General features: G+C 56.7%; 1 protein-coding gene across 1 annotated transcript in view; it reads right to left on the bottom strand.

Moving 5' to 3' along the window:
- The window catches only part of GGT1 (gamma-glutamyltransferase 1), a 29,832-nt gene that overhangs the window by 10,846 nt on the left and 7,174 nt on the right, over positions 1 to 11,812 (bottom strand). The window contains exon 2 of the mRNA XM_072803437.1: positions 333 to 498. The gene's annotated coding sequence lies outside the window, so the exon portion shown is untranslated. The remainder of the gene's footprint in view (positions 1 to 332; positions 499 to 11,812) is intronic.

Below are 11,812 nucleotides of genomic sequence, written 5' to 3'. Positions count from 1 at the left end.
CTTTTCCTCAGGGCCCCTTCCCAGTAAAGAACCACATCTCCAACAGAAACCTCTCCTGGGAGCCCCCAGATTCCACATGCCCCTGCTTCTGCAGGGCCTTGTCTATCTCCCACAGTGGGAGCCACTGCCAAGCAGGGAACTCCACGAGGGACAAGCCTGGCCTGATCCTTCTGTGACCCCTACCTCAGCCCAGAGCCAGGCACCATCCATGGGCCTCTCAGAGCGGCCTGCCACAGACTGTGGGGCTCAGCTTCCATTGTACACTCAGAGACAGGACACCCCACGGTCTCCTCCTGAAATGGCCAGACGAGCTGCCCGGGGCAGGGGCCTACCTTTGTCAGCAGATGAGAGCCCCACGCTTTGCCTGCAGGGATGGCAACAAAAGCCAGGGGGGCTTGGCTGAGACAGCTGATGATATAACTGGGATTTTCCTCTGTGGTCTGCGGCCACAGGATCTGCTCCAGAGAGATACCCTGACCACGCAGCCTCCTCGTTCTCCTGAAAATCGAAATAGTGTTCCTGAAACAGGCCTAGTCAGCCCTCCCCAGGGAGCTCTGTGAGGAGGTTCTTCTGCCTCTAGATGAACTCTGGAGTTGAAGAGGAGGCTGTTTGTGGAAGATCTCCAGGCACAGCTGAGAAAGAGTTTGCCTAGAGGAAGGCCCGGGTTCAGTGGTGTGAGTGTCATATGACAAAGTGATGAAGCCCACATGTGCCAGACCAAGGGGTTGGGGCACACAGTCTCTGGAGTCAGCCCATCCCATCTAAGTCTTGCCCCTCAACTGGGGCCTTTGGCAAGTCACCGACCACCTGTGCAGCAGGAAGGACACAGGCATCCTATGGGGGATGTTGCAGAGATGAAGCAGATTGGAAAGGGTGAAGTGCCAGGTGAGTGTTGACTGTAATTATTGTTGGCTACCAGGGTCATCCTCTGGAGGCCTGGCTGGGGCGGAAGGAAGATGGTCAGGCTTCTGCTCATTGTTTCCCCATTGACTACCTTCCCAGCCTTGCTGGGAGGGACAGTGGTGAGCCTTTGGATCCCTTCGGTGGTGGCAGCAGGTGAGGGGTGTGACCCACACAAGGAAGAAGAGGTGTGGTGACAGAGGCAATCTCAGTTACCTCCAAAGAGTGGGTGTCTGTCAGCAAGCCCCAGGCTGGGACTCCTTGGGTTCACCCTGTCTGTCAGAGGGCCTGAGCTCCAGGGCCAGACATGGTGTCCCAGAGATGGTCTAGGAATGGAGTCCCATCCCACGTCGCAGAAATCCAGAAGCTAGTCGGCATGGAAGGGCTTTCCCCTTCCCGGCTCAGTGGGCAGCCATACAGCAGACACAACCCTATATCCCCAGTGGGATTCAAGCCAGTCTCTCTCCACCATGACTGAATCCAGGCACCAGCTTTCCTGGCTGGACTCCTGCAAAGCCTCCTCCCTGCACTCCCTCCCATCAGCATCACCGGCTCCTCAGTGCTCCAAAGGGCCAACCAGACCCTACCCCTGCCACTGCTCCAGGCATCATCTATACCCTCTGCCTTCCAGCGGGCCGGATGGCCCTCAGAGCACACCCTGGAGGCTGGACTGGGTTAAAGATTAAGGATTAAGAATTAAGGGATCCCTGGGTGGCGCAGCGGTTTAGCGCCTGCCTTTGGCCCAGGGCGCGATCCTGGAGACCCGGGATCGAATCCCACATCGGGCTCCCGGTGCATGGAGCCTGCTTCTCCCTCTGCCTGTGTCTCTGCCTCTCTCTCTCTGTGTGTGTGTGACTATCATAAATAAAAATAAAAAAAAAAAAAAAAGGATTAAGAATTAAGATTTAAGGGTTAAGGGTTAAGGATTCCTGGTAGAGACAGCTATGTTGGTTGGTCCCAGGGGCCTCAGGAGCCCAGAACTTTATTACATGTGGTAGGGTGGATGGGACAAGGAGGCCAGTGACCCGCCTTCCCAGCATGGGCACAGTCGCACCTGCCAAGGAAGCCCCCCAGTCCCATCCACTAGGCACCCTGGGGGCATTGCCTCATTTCTCCTGGGCTTGGGGCTATGAGCCAAGACCCCCTTCAGGGCCCTCCTCTCTTCCCTCAGGCCTCTGCACTGTCCAGCCACGACCTCCTGTGGTCTGTACTCCAGCCTCCCCTAGCTGCCCATCTCTCTGTCCATCCACTCAAGGGATCAAGTGGGCTTCCAGAAGGACAGGAGGCACCCAGCAAGGCTCAGACTGCCAGGGACTATACGAGAGGGGTGGACAGCCCTGACCCCCATCCTCTCCTCCCTGGGCAGATAGCAGGGAGGCCTAGCCCCGGCCCTGCAGGCAGACATACCCTGCCCTGCGGAAGACACCCTGCAGGGGACTGGGCTTCCGTTTCCCACTGCCTCTCCCACACCCCACATTTTTCTCAAAGACTTATAAAATAATGTCCAAGCCCAGAGTCCTGGCTCTCACCCAAATCATGTCAGGAGGAGAAACTGAGGCCAGAGAGTAGGTTGGGCAAAACACTTGGCCTCAAACCCCCACCCCACTCTTCATGCCCCTGGTGGGCTTACCTGAGGCCCAAGGTTCGTGGTGTCCCAGGAAAGCTCCTGTTCCTCAGAAGTTCTGGACTGGGACATGGCCAGATTAGTCTGCCTGGGAAAGTCTGGGCTAGACCTCCAGCTGGGCTCCCCCACTCCCAGGAGTGGCCCAGAGCTGCGCCTGCGCCCCTGCAGAGCTCCTCAGGGGGCCTCTGAACTGGGATTGGGATGGGGGGGAGGGTACCTCCAAGGAGGAGCAGAGGCAGGAAAGGGGCAGGAGAGGGCAGAGGAACTCTCCTGCTCACCTAGTCCCAGAGGGGGCACGCGGCTGGCCAGGACACACAGCAACCCCGTGTGGCAGTTGAAGGTGTCTGAGTAGGATAGAAAGAAGGCTGTCCTCTAAAAAATCCAGCCTGGCAGAGAGGACAGCCCCAGAGTCTGACGTCATGGCAGCAGGGAGGCTAGAGACTTGGCCTATCACTAAGTGACTAAAGTTCACACAGCCCTGGGAGGGCCCTGGGCAGGAGATGGGAGGTGCTATGACAGTAGTGACTCTTGGGGTCCCATGACAATGGTGGGAGGTGAGGGGTTTGGCCCCAACAGGGAAGGAGAGGTGCGGTGACAGAGGCAGAGGGTCCCCCTCTCTTAGACTCAGTTCTCCCCACAGGGTAGAGTCCACTGGCAAGTGCGCCTCCAGCAAGCCCTAGGCTGGGTACTCCCTGGCTCACCCTGTCCCTGTTCAGAGCATCTGAGCTCCAGGGCCAAACATGATGTCCCAGAAGCAGGACCTGAGAGCCCTCACCACACTGCTCGGGCAAATGCCAAGGGGGCCTTCCTGGAACACAGCCTGAGGCCTTGAGTCCAGACCAGTTCCACTGCCTATGCAGGAACGTTAGCACCTCTGGGGATCCCTGGGTGACCCAGGATCGAGTCCCATGTCAGGCTCCCTGCATGGAGCCTGCTTCTCCCTCTGCCTGTCTCTCTCTCTCTCTCTCTCTCCCTCTCTCTCTCTCTCTCTCTCTGTGTGTGTGTGTGTGTGTGTGTGTGTGTGTGTGTGTATCTCATGAATAAATAAATAAAATCTTAAAAAAAAAAAAAAAAAAAGAAATGTTAGCACCTCAGGCCCAAGGAACCTCCTGAGCAGCCTGGAAAGACAGGGCGCAGAGAGGGCCAGAGCTGGTCCCAGTCACAGAGCCCAGCAGCGCACACCTGGCCACCCTGTACCTGCCTCTAAATTGCTGCAATGTCCCTGACCAGCCCACCGAGGGGATCTTGAACCAGGAACAGGTGCATGCCCAGCCCAGGAGACTTTGGACTCTGCTTCCCATTCCCCTTTGCCCTCCATCTGCCAAGAATAAGGATGAGCCACTCCTTAAGTCATGGCTTCTTCCCTGGCCCCCCACTCGTGGTATCTAGGCTGCCTGGGAGCCCCCACAGTCCCCATCTGGAATATCTAATCTATGACCATCCTACAAGGTTGTGTCAGGGGATAAGCAGAGAGACAGAAGCTGACCACCCTGAGTCATACAGTCAAAACAAGTCTTATCAAAAAACAAAACAAAACAAAGCAAAAACAAGTCTTATCCTCATCCTCTCACCCACGGATGAGATCCACCAAAAAATGCATTCCTATGAAATCCTCCATAGCCCCAGGATGGGGGTTCTATGACTAAGCTTTTTCCCCCCCAGACATCATCTGCAGACCAGAATGACTGAGAAGATGGACAGGGCAGGATCTGCGGACCAAGGCCCATGACCTGTCCCTGAGAGCTAGACACCAGCCAGGATGTCAGGGGATTTGCACTGCAGGGCAGTCAGCTGGGAGGGGTCTATAGTGGAGAGACACGGGGCTCTGTCCCTAGTCTGAGCCTGCTCAGCAGTTTTCTCCCTGCCTAGGAAGGCATAAGACACGGCAGTATCAGCCGCAGCAGGAAGGTAGGAAGAATGTGTGAGTGGGCAGAGGGTAGCGCAGACCCCACGGGTGATTCCAACAGGAAATCCCTGGCCTGGGACAAGCGGGGATGGGGAGAAAGCTGCCTGGGGGCTCAGACCTGCAGCTGCAAGTTCCAGGGAGGGGAGTCAGGAGGAAAGGGGTCTCATTAAAGGCTGTGTCCACAGAGCCCTATTGGGGGCGCCTGGGTGGCTCGGCGGGTTAAGTGTCTGACTTGGGCTCAGGTCATGATCTGGGGGTCCTGGGATCAAGTCTGGGGTCAGGCTCCCGGTGGGGAGTCTGCTTGTCCCTTTGCCCCTCCCCCTGCTTGTGTTTTCTTTCTCTCTCTCAAATGAATAAAATCTTTAAACACACACACACACACACACACACACACAAAACCCCAAAGACGTAAAATACAGAACAAAGAACCTTCCTCACATGTTGAGTGTGTCACATTCTATTCTGGTCAGCCCCCCAAGCCCCTACACGCCAAGAGACGCCCTGAGGGGTGTCAGTCTGGGGAAACCACGTCACCCTAGAAAGGGCTGCAGGGGCTGGCTTGAAAAGTCCCCAGGCCCCAGCGCTCCTGTCCTAGGCATATAAGACGGAGATACTGACTCCACCATCAGCACCACCCCCTCCCAATACAGACAGACAGACAGACGTGCACACACACACAAATGGGCGTGTGCGCTGTATCTAGGCTGAGTGGAGCAGGTTCCTTCCAGGAAACCTCAGGGAGGGAAACAGGAAGAAGCCTGGGGTTTCTCTGTTGATCTTCCAACCCAACCTGACGGCTGTGTCACCTCAGAGCCCAGGGGTGAAACGGGCACAACCCCAGACCGGTTCATAGGCCGGAAACCAAGGTTTAGGTTGAAGCAGCTCACACAAAGTCAGCTGGCCCAGTGGGAGATGTGCGGACCTGCAGGTTGGCCCAGAACCTGTGCCCCACCAGCCCTAACACCTCCACCGGCAGAGAGGACTCCCTCCACCCCCCACCCCAACCCCCGACCCTCTGCATGAGAACATAGCTCTCAGCCCTGGCCCACAGCCCTGGACGGGCCCACAGCCCTGGACCGGACACTTACCACTACCCAGGCCCGGGGTTGGGATCTGTCTCCCTCGCTAACCCCCTGGTAGCATAAGGTTGAGAATTAGGGAAAGCTCCCTTCCGAAGTGCTTGACAACCACTAAGTCGGATACCTGTTGAAATAGCTATATGAGCTTGCAATGACCACATGGTGGACACCTCCTTGCACAACTGAACCTGCCTCACGCCCCATTCCAGCCACAAAACAGAGCCCACAGAGGGGCAAGCACGGCCAGGGGACACAGTACCTCAGCCCCTGTCACAGGCCCCTCACTCTAGGCTGCTGGGTACTCCTGGGCCTCAGTTTTCCGTGCTGCACTCTTTCCTCTTAATTCCAAAAGTCCACTTCCCAGGTGTCAGTGGCTTCTTCAAAGACTTCCTCAGAAGTCCAACAGCTTCATGTGACCCTCCACCCACCCCACACCTGTGGCACAGTGAGCCAGAAAGCCTGGAGCCATAGCCTCAAACCGCCTTACCAGACAAAAAAGCACAGCACCCCCCAGCCTCCACTCAAGCCTAGACCTGGTCAGAAAAAGACCTGAGCAACCCCTCTGCAGGATCCAGTCACACCAGCCCGGTCTCCTTCACCCTGAAGGTCAGCTCACTCCCATTACTCAGGTGCATAAACTGAGGCTGGAGAGGAAGAGGCCAGCATCTGGCAGAGCTGGAACTGGAATCCAGGCTTCCAACACTTCCGGGAGGCCCGAAGCCTGAGCTACCCCGACCTGCAACGTCCAGTAGCTCAGAAAGGATGAGCTGTACTTTGGGGTCACACAGCACTGAGGCACAGCCAGATGCCCCTCCTGGCTCACCTGGCTCCAGGGCTGGTCTTCCTCTGCTCTCAGCACAGAGCTGAGTCCCCAGTGCCCAGCTATTACCCAGCTCCTCCCCTCCCTCTCTCTGCCGGCTAGGGTGGAGGGAGGCTTTAAAGGCACAGGAACCTTTCCAGGTGGGAACGAGGCTGGTTCCTAGTCCTGTCCCTGGAGGCTGTGTGGCCTCTTTGAGTCCCATGGAGTCCCTAACCCTGAATGCAAGGCCTGAGCTTTGAAGGCCTCAGTGGGGCTAAATGAGGCTGGGCTTCAGACAGAAACAGGTCAGGCCAGGGGTCCCTGGGAGCAGGTGGGCTCCCCTGAACTTACGATGTCCAGACAGAGGTCTCACAGTGTTGGGATATAGCCAGATACCCACTCCACTGGGGTTTTGGGACTGTAAGCATCTGAGGCTCTAGCAGACCTGAGGAGCCTAAGATTCTCTCCACAATTCTGGAGTAGGGGATGCTCCTTCAAATATGCCCTGTCCCTGACTCTTGGGGCTACAGGTGGGTGTCTAGGGGCTGTTACTTCAAGGACCCTGGTCACCTGAACTGAAGGGAGTCCCATGACCCAGGAGAGCCTTCCTCATCCCCTAAGTTTCTAGGAAGCAGGAAGGCTGATGGAGGACACATGGCAGTGAGGGCAGGAGATGCGGTTGCCTGCTCATGCCCCTTCCTGCTCTGGCCTATCAAATGAGATAGGGTGGGTTCCCCCACGGGGTGGCAGGCCCGAGACTCCTGTGTCTCTGAAAGAGATCCACTTACAGCCTGCTGCTTGCCAGAATTGCCACTACCAGCACAGCCCGGGCTGAAACTCGCCCATCCGTTCATTCCCCCGTCTAAGCCTGGCCTGTCCAGATTCTTTCCTCGACGAGTCCCCAGCAGGACTGGAGATGGGCTAAGTATGGTCAGCCAAGGAGGAGGCGGAGTAGCCAGGGCCCTGGAAGAGAGGCAGACACCGTGATGGGGGCCTTAGGAACCCAGGCAGAGCTGGGATGGGATTGGGTAGGACACGTCAGGTGGAGGAAACCACGTGAGCCTGAAGGCTGGCACTGGATGCATGTGTCTCTGAGAGTAGTGAGGGCACAAGGGAACCTCTTGACCTCCCTGGGCCCTTCCTGAGCCCTGAGGTGTCAAGGCTAAAAAGGGAAGTGGCTGAACTCAGACCCTGTAGGCCAGGCCAGTGAATCTGGACTTTGAAAGCCCCAGGAGGCTGGTGAATGTGTCACCTGGCTGGGTAACCCATTAACCCCAGGTCACTCATTAAGACTCTGGTGGGTGACCAGAGGGTAAGGGCCGTGGGAAGAAGGGAGTATTGATGGCTGGGGACCGGCTGAGATGAGTTCTCTGTGTTCTTGTTCCTTGAGGAGTTTCCTGGGTGAGGCTGGCCCCTAGCCAGGGGTAGTTGCCAAGGCAGCATGAGAGGGGGGACCACCCCACCATCCTGGTGCCTTTTATCTCCTAATTACTCCTACTACGCAGGTACCAGCAACCTAGAGTGCCTTGGTCAGACAGAAGGAGATAAGGGGTAGGGCACCTGGCCCATCTCTTCTGAGAAATGAGGAACCACTGTGGCCTTCCTGTTCTGACAGGCTTGGTTTGTCCTTGCTCTGCATCTGGGGAAAACAAGGCATTGGTGGGGTAAGAAGCATGCTCTAAGGAAACCACAGCCTGAGAGGGGAAGAGACTTGCCCAAGGCCTCTTGGTAGACAGTCCCATGACTTGAGAAAGGCCCGACAAGCCACTTCCTGAAAGCAGAACCTCTTTGCAGCCTCCATCGTGCCCCACCCTGCTCTCGGGTCCTGGGAGGGGCTGTGACCAAGCCTCAGGAAGTGTCAGGTGAACCTCAGGCCCTGGGTAGGCCTTGGCTGGTAGAGACACCACCTCCCAAAATGCAGTCTGGAGACTCACCGTGTGTGATCCAGGAGGGCAGGTCCAGATTCAAGCAGTGCCTGACCTATCCTCCAGAACTGCTGGGACAGGATCTCAGGGCCCACTGGGAGCCAGGAAACCTGATGTTGCCCAGACCTTTAGTGTACCTTGGTATCTGCACCAAGGAGACTTTTGGTAAATTGGCTGAACAAAAATGACTTTGATGCTCAACATCATAGCATCTTAATCAACTTTAGGATCACAGAATCTCAAACGTTTGGTCTCTGATGTCTCATCTCCAACACCCCTAGAAAGGTTGGCTTGCATACCTGCCCTGACAGGGACCTCACTACCTTTAAAGACAGCAAGACTGTGATTGCTTGGCTAGTTCTCCCCAACATCAAGCCCCAATTTGCCTTCTGTAGTTGTGAGGAGTTGGCATGCTGTAGGTGGGCCTGGCTTCACTTCCTGCCCATTGTCTGAGGCCACAAGCAGAGGAGCAGGAGCCAGTCTATACCCTGTTGCTAGGTGCCCACAGCCTCTCAGAGTCACACAGACCACAGACCATATGGAAGGAAGGCTCCAGCTCAGTGAGGAGGCTGGTGTCACCCAATGGTAGCAGGAAAGCAAAGCCCCTGCACCCTCAGAGCCTGGCTGCTGCTCCCCCTGGCCCCATCTGCACTTTCACCATTTCAACACCTATCTTTGAAGTATGGATGGAGGCTGGAGTGCTGCCAATGTGTGGGCCTCCAGAGACATCAGCTCATTAACACCTGGGAATGTCTGGCGGCAGGGCCAGTCTGGTACCTAGTGGACCAAGTCCAGCTCCCAAGCCCAGAGGCGAGAGAGCAGCAGAGCCAAGGGCAAGGGTTCTAGGGTGCCTGGGTTCAAATTTAATCACGCCCCCTCATGGTCTAGGGTCTCCCCTTCCTGCCCTCAGTTTTCTATCTGGGGAGCAGGAATCATTAAAATAACTAGGGGTGCCTGGTTGGCTCAGTCAGTTAAGCATCTGCCTGTGGCTCAGATCGTGATTCCTGGGTCCTGGGCTGGAGCCCTGGATCCCAAGGCCCCCTGCTCAGTGGGGAGTCTGCATCTCCCTCTCCCTCTGCCCCTCCCCCTGCTCATGCTCTCTCTTTCTCTAATAAATAAATAAATAAATAAAGTCTTTGCAAAAAATAAAATAGAGGGATCCCTGGGTGGCGCAGCGGTCTGGCGCCTGCCTTTGGCCCAGGGCGCGATCCTGGAGTCCCGGGATCGAATCACGTCCGGCTCCCGGTGCATGGAGCCTGCTTCTCCCTCTGCCTGTGTCTCTGCCTCTCTCTCTCTCTGTGTGACTATCATAAATAAAAATAAATAAATAAATAAAATAAAATAGAATAACTGTTAGGCAGATTCACTGAGGTGGCTGTGCACAGGCTACAGGAAGGGCCCAGTACCTCCATGGTCCCCACACCCAGGCCTGCAGTTGCCTCTGTCCTTGCCTAATGAACGGCTCAGGGCTCAGAGGTCATAAGTGCCCCCCTCCTGGCTGCCCTGCCCTCTCTGCCCACCGGCACCCAGTGCAGGTAGCATTTATCCTATCACCTCGTAATTATCTATGGTGTCTGGGAGCTCCAAGGGGGTGGAGGAGAGAGGCTGAGCCCCGTCCTGCCCCGTCCCCACCCTGGGGTAGGGCCTGGTCTTGTCTCCGAGGGGGGGGTCACTGACTCAAGCCTGCCTGTCCTTGCCTCTCCAGCCCCTACCCCCTACTGTGCACCCCACCCACCACCCACCCCCAGCCCGGGGGTAAGTAGACCTGTGATTCTCCTGATGCCAAAACCACCCAACACTTCCCATGGGTGCCCAGCTAGCCCTCTGTCAGGGCTTCTAGGAGCCCCCACCCCTGCCACCTCATTCCTTGGCCTCCTGCACCACTTCAAGCTGAACTCAGTTACTCTCTGAGTCCTGTTTGCAACATTTCGTGGGCTGATGTTTCAGATGCCTCAGGTCAACTTGCCTGCCTAAACCTGAGCTAAGGAACAGCCCTCCCCATACCTCCACCAGACGGCCTATCCTCACACCCCGCGCCCATCCCCAACCTGGTCCTGTCCAGCGGCCTTGCCCCCCCCCCACACCCCCTCCGGGCTTCACCTGACCCGGGCCCCCCTCACCTGGCAACTCCTTCTCCGCGTCCACAGCCCTTCCACCGGTTCCCTACTGCAGCCCCATGCTGAGCACTGGAGGACGTCTTCCGTCTTCTCTCACTTTTAAGCCTTCAAAGGTCCCCTTTGCCCTCCAGATAAATTCCTGCCTCGCTAGGGCCCCGCCCCCTTCCCTGCGAGGTTCCTCCCAGGCTCCCCGCTGGGACTCCAAGCTGGCACTTCCTTCAGACCCCAGCCTCAGTGCAGCCTCCTCCGGAAGTGCCCCCCACCCTCTGCTCAGGTGTCTCCTTCCACTCCCCGGGGGAGGGGGTTCCCGTGTGGCCTCCCCTCCCGTGTGGCTCCCCGTCCCTGTGGGCTAGCTGTGGGCCCGCCTTCCCATGTCTTAGGCTCCGCAGTATCCACGAGGCCCAGTGGTCAGCACTGAGTGGACAAGAGAACTCAGTACAAAGCCATAGAAAACCAGTTTGTAAAAACACCCGTGTGCTGGACTCTTTCTTTATCGTGTCTGATCCTACAATAAGACGGCAGCTGGGCATTCTATTGCCCGTGTTACAGATGAGGAAGCTGGGGCTTGCAGCAGCTGCCACAGTGAATTGAGCAGCATCCCCCGAATTCACATCCACCCGGAGCTCTGGATGTGACCTTATCTGGGAACAGAGTCTTTGTAGATATCATTAGTGTGGGCCCTAAATCCGATAACCAGTGTCCTTACAAGGTCATGTGAAGGGGGAGCCTGGGTGGTGCCGTCAGTTAAGTGGCTGCCTTCTGCTCAGGTCATGATCCTGGGCTCCTGGGCTCCTGGGCTCCTGGGCTCCTGGGCTCGAGACCCCCATTGGGCTCCCTGCTCAGCGGGGAGTCTGCCTCTCCCTCTCCCCCTCCCCCTTGCTCATGCTTGCACTCGCCCTCTCCCTCTCTCAAATGAATAAATAAAAAATCTTGAAAAAGGGACGCCTGAGTGGCTCAGCGGTTGAGCGTCTGCCTTCGGCTCAGGGCATGATCCCAGGATTCGGGATCGAGTCCCGCATCGGGCTCTCTGCGAAGAGCCTGCTTCTCCTTCTGCCTGCGTCTGTGCCTCTCTCTGTGTGTCTCTCATGAATAAATAAATAAAAATCTTAAAAAAAAAAAAAAAAAGCCATGTGAAGAGAGTGTGCCTGGGTGGTGCTGTCGGTTGAGCATCTGACTCTTGGTTTTAGCTCAGTTGTGATCTTGGGGTGGTAGGACCAGGCCAGCTGGGCTCTGTGCTCAGCGGGGAGGCTGTTCAAGACTCTCTCTCTCTCTCTCCACTGTCTCAAATAAATAAATCTTTAAAAAGAAGAAGAAGGGGCAGCCTCGGTGGTGCAGCGGTTTAGCGCCGCCGGCAGCCCAGGGCGTGATCCTGGAGACCCAGGATCGAGTCCCATGTCAGGCTCTCTGTGGAGCCTGCTTCTCCCTCTGCCTGTGTCTCTGCCTCTCTGTGTGTGTGTGTCAT

The sequence above is a fragment of the Canis lupus genome, chromosome 27, assembly GCF_048164855.1.
Source record: "Canis lupus baileyi chromosome 27, mCanLup2.hap1, whole genome shotgun sequence".
NCBI classification, from domain to species: domain Eukaryota; kingdom Metazoa; phylum Chordata; class Mammalia; order Carnivora; family Canidae; genus Canis; species Canis lupus.
This window is presented reverse-complemented; position numbering and strand designations above follow the sequence as displayed.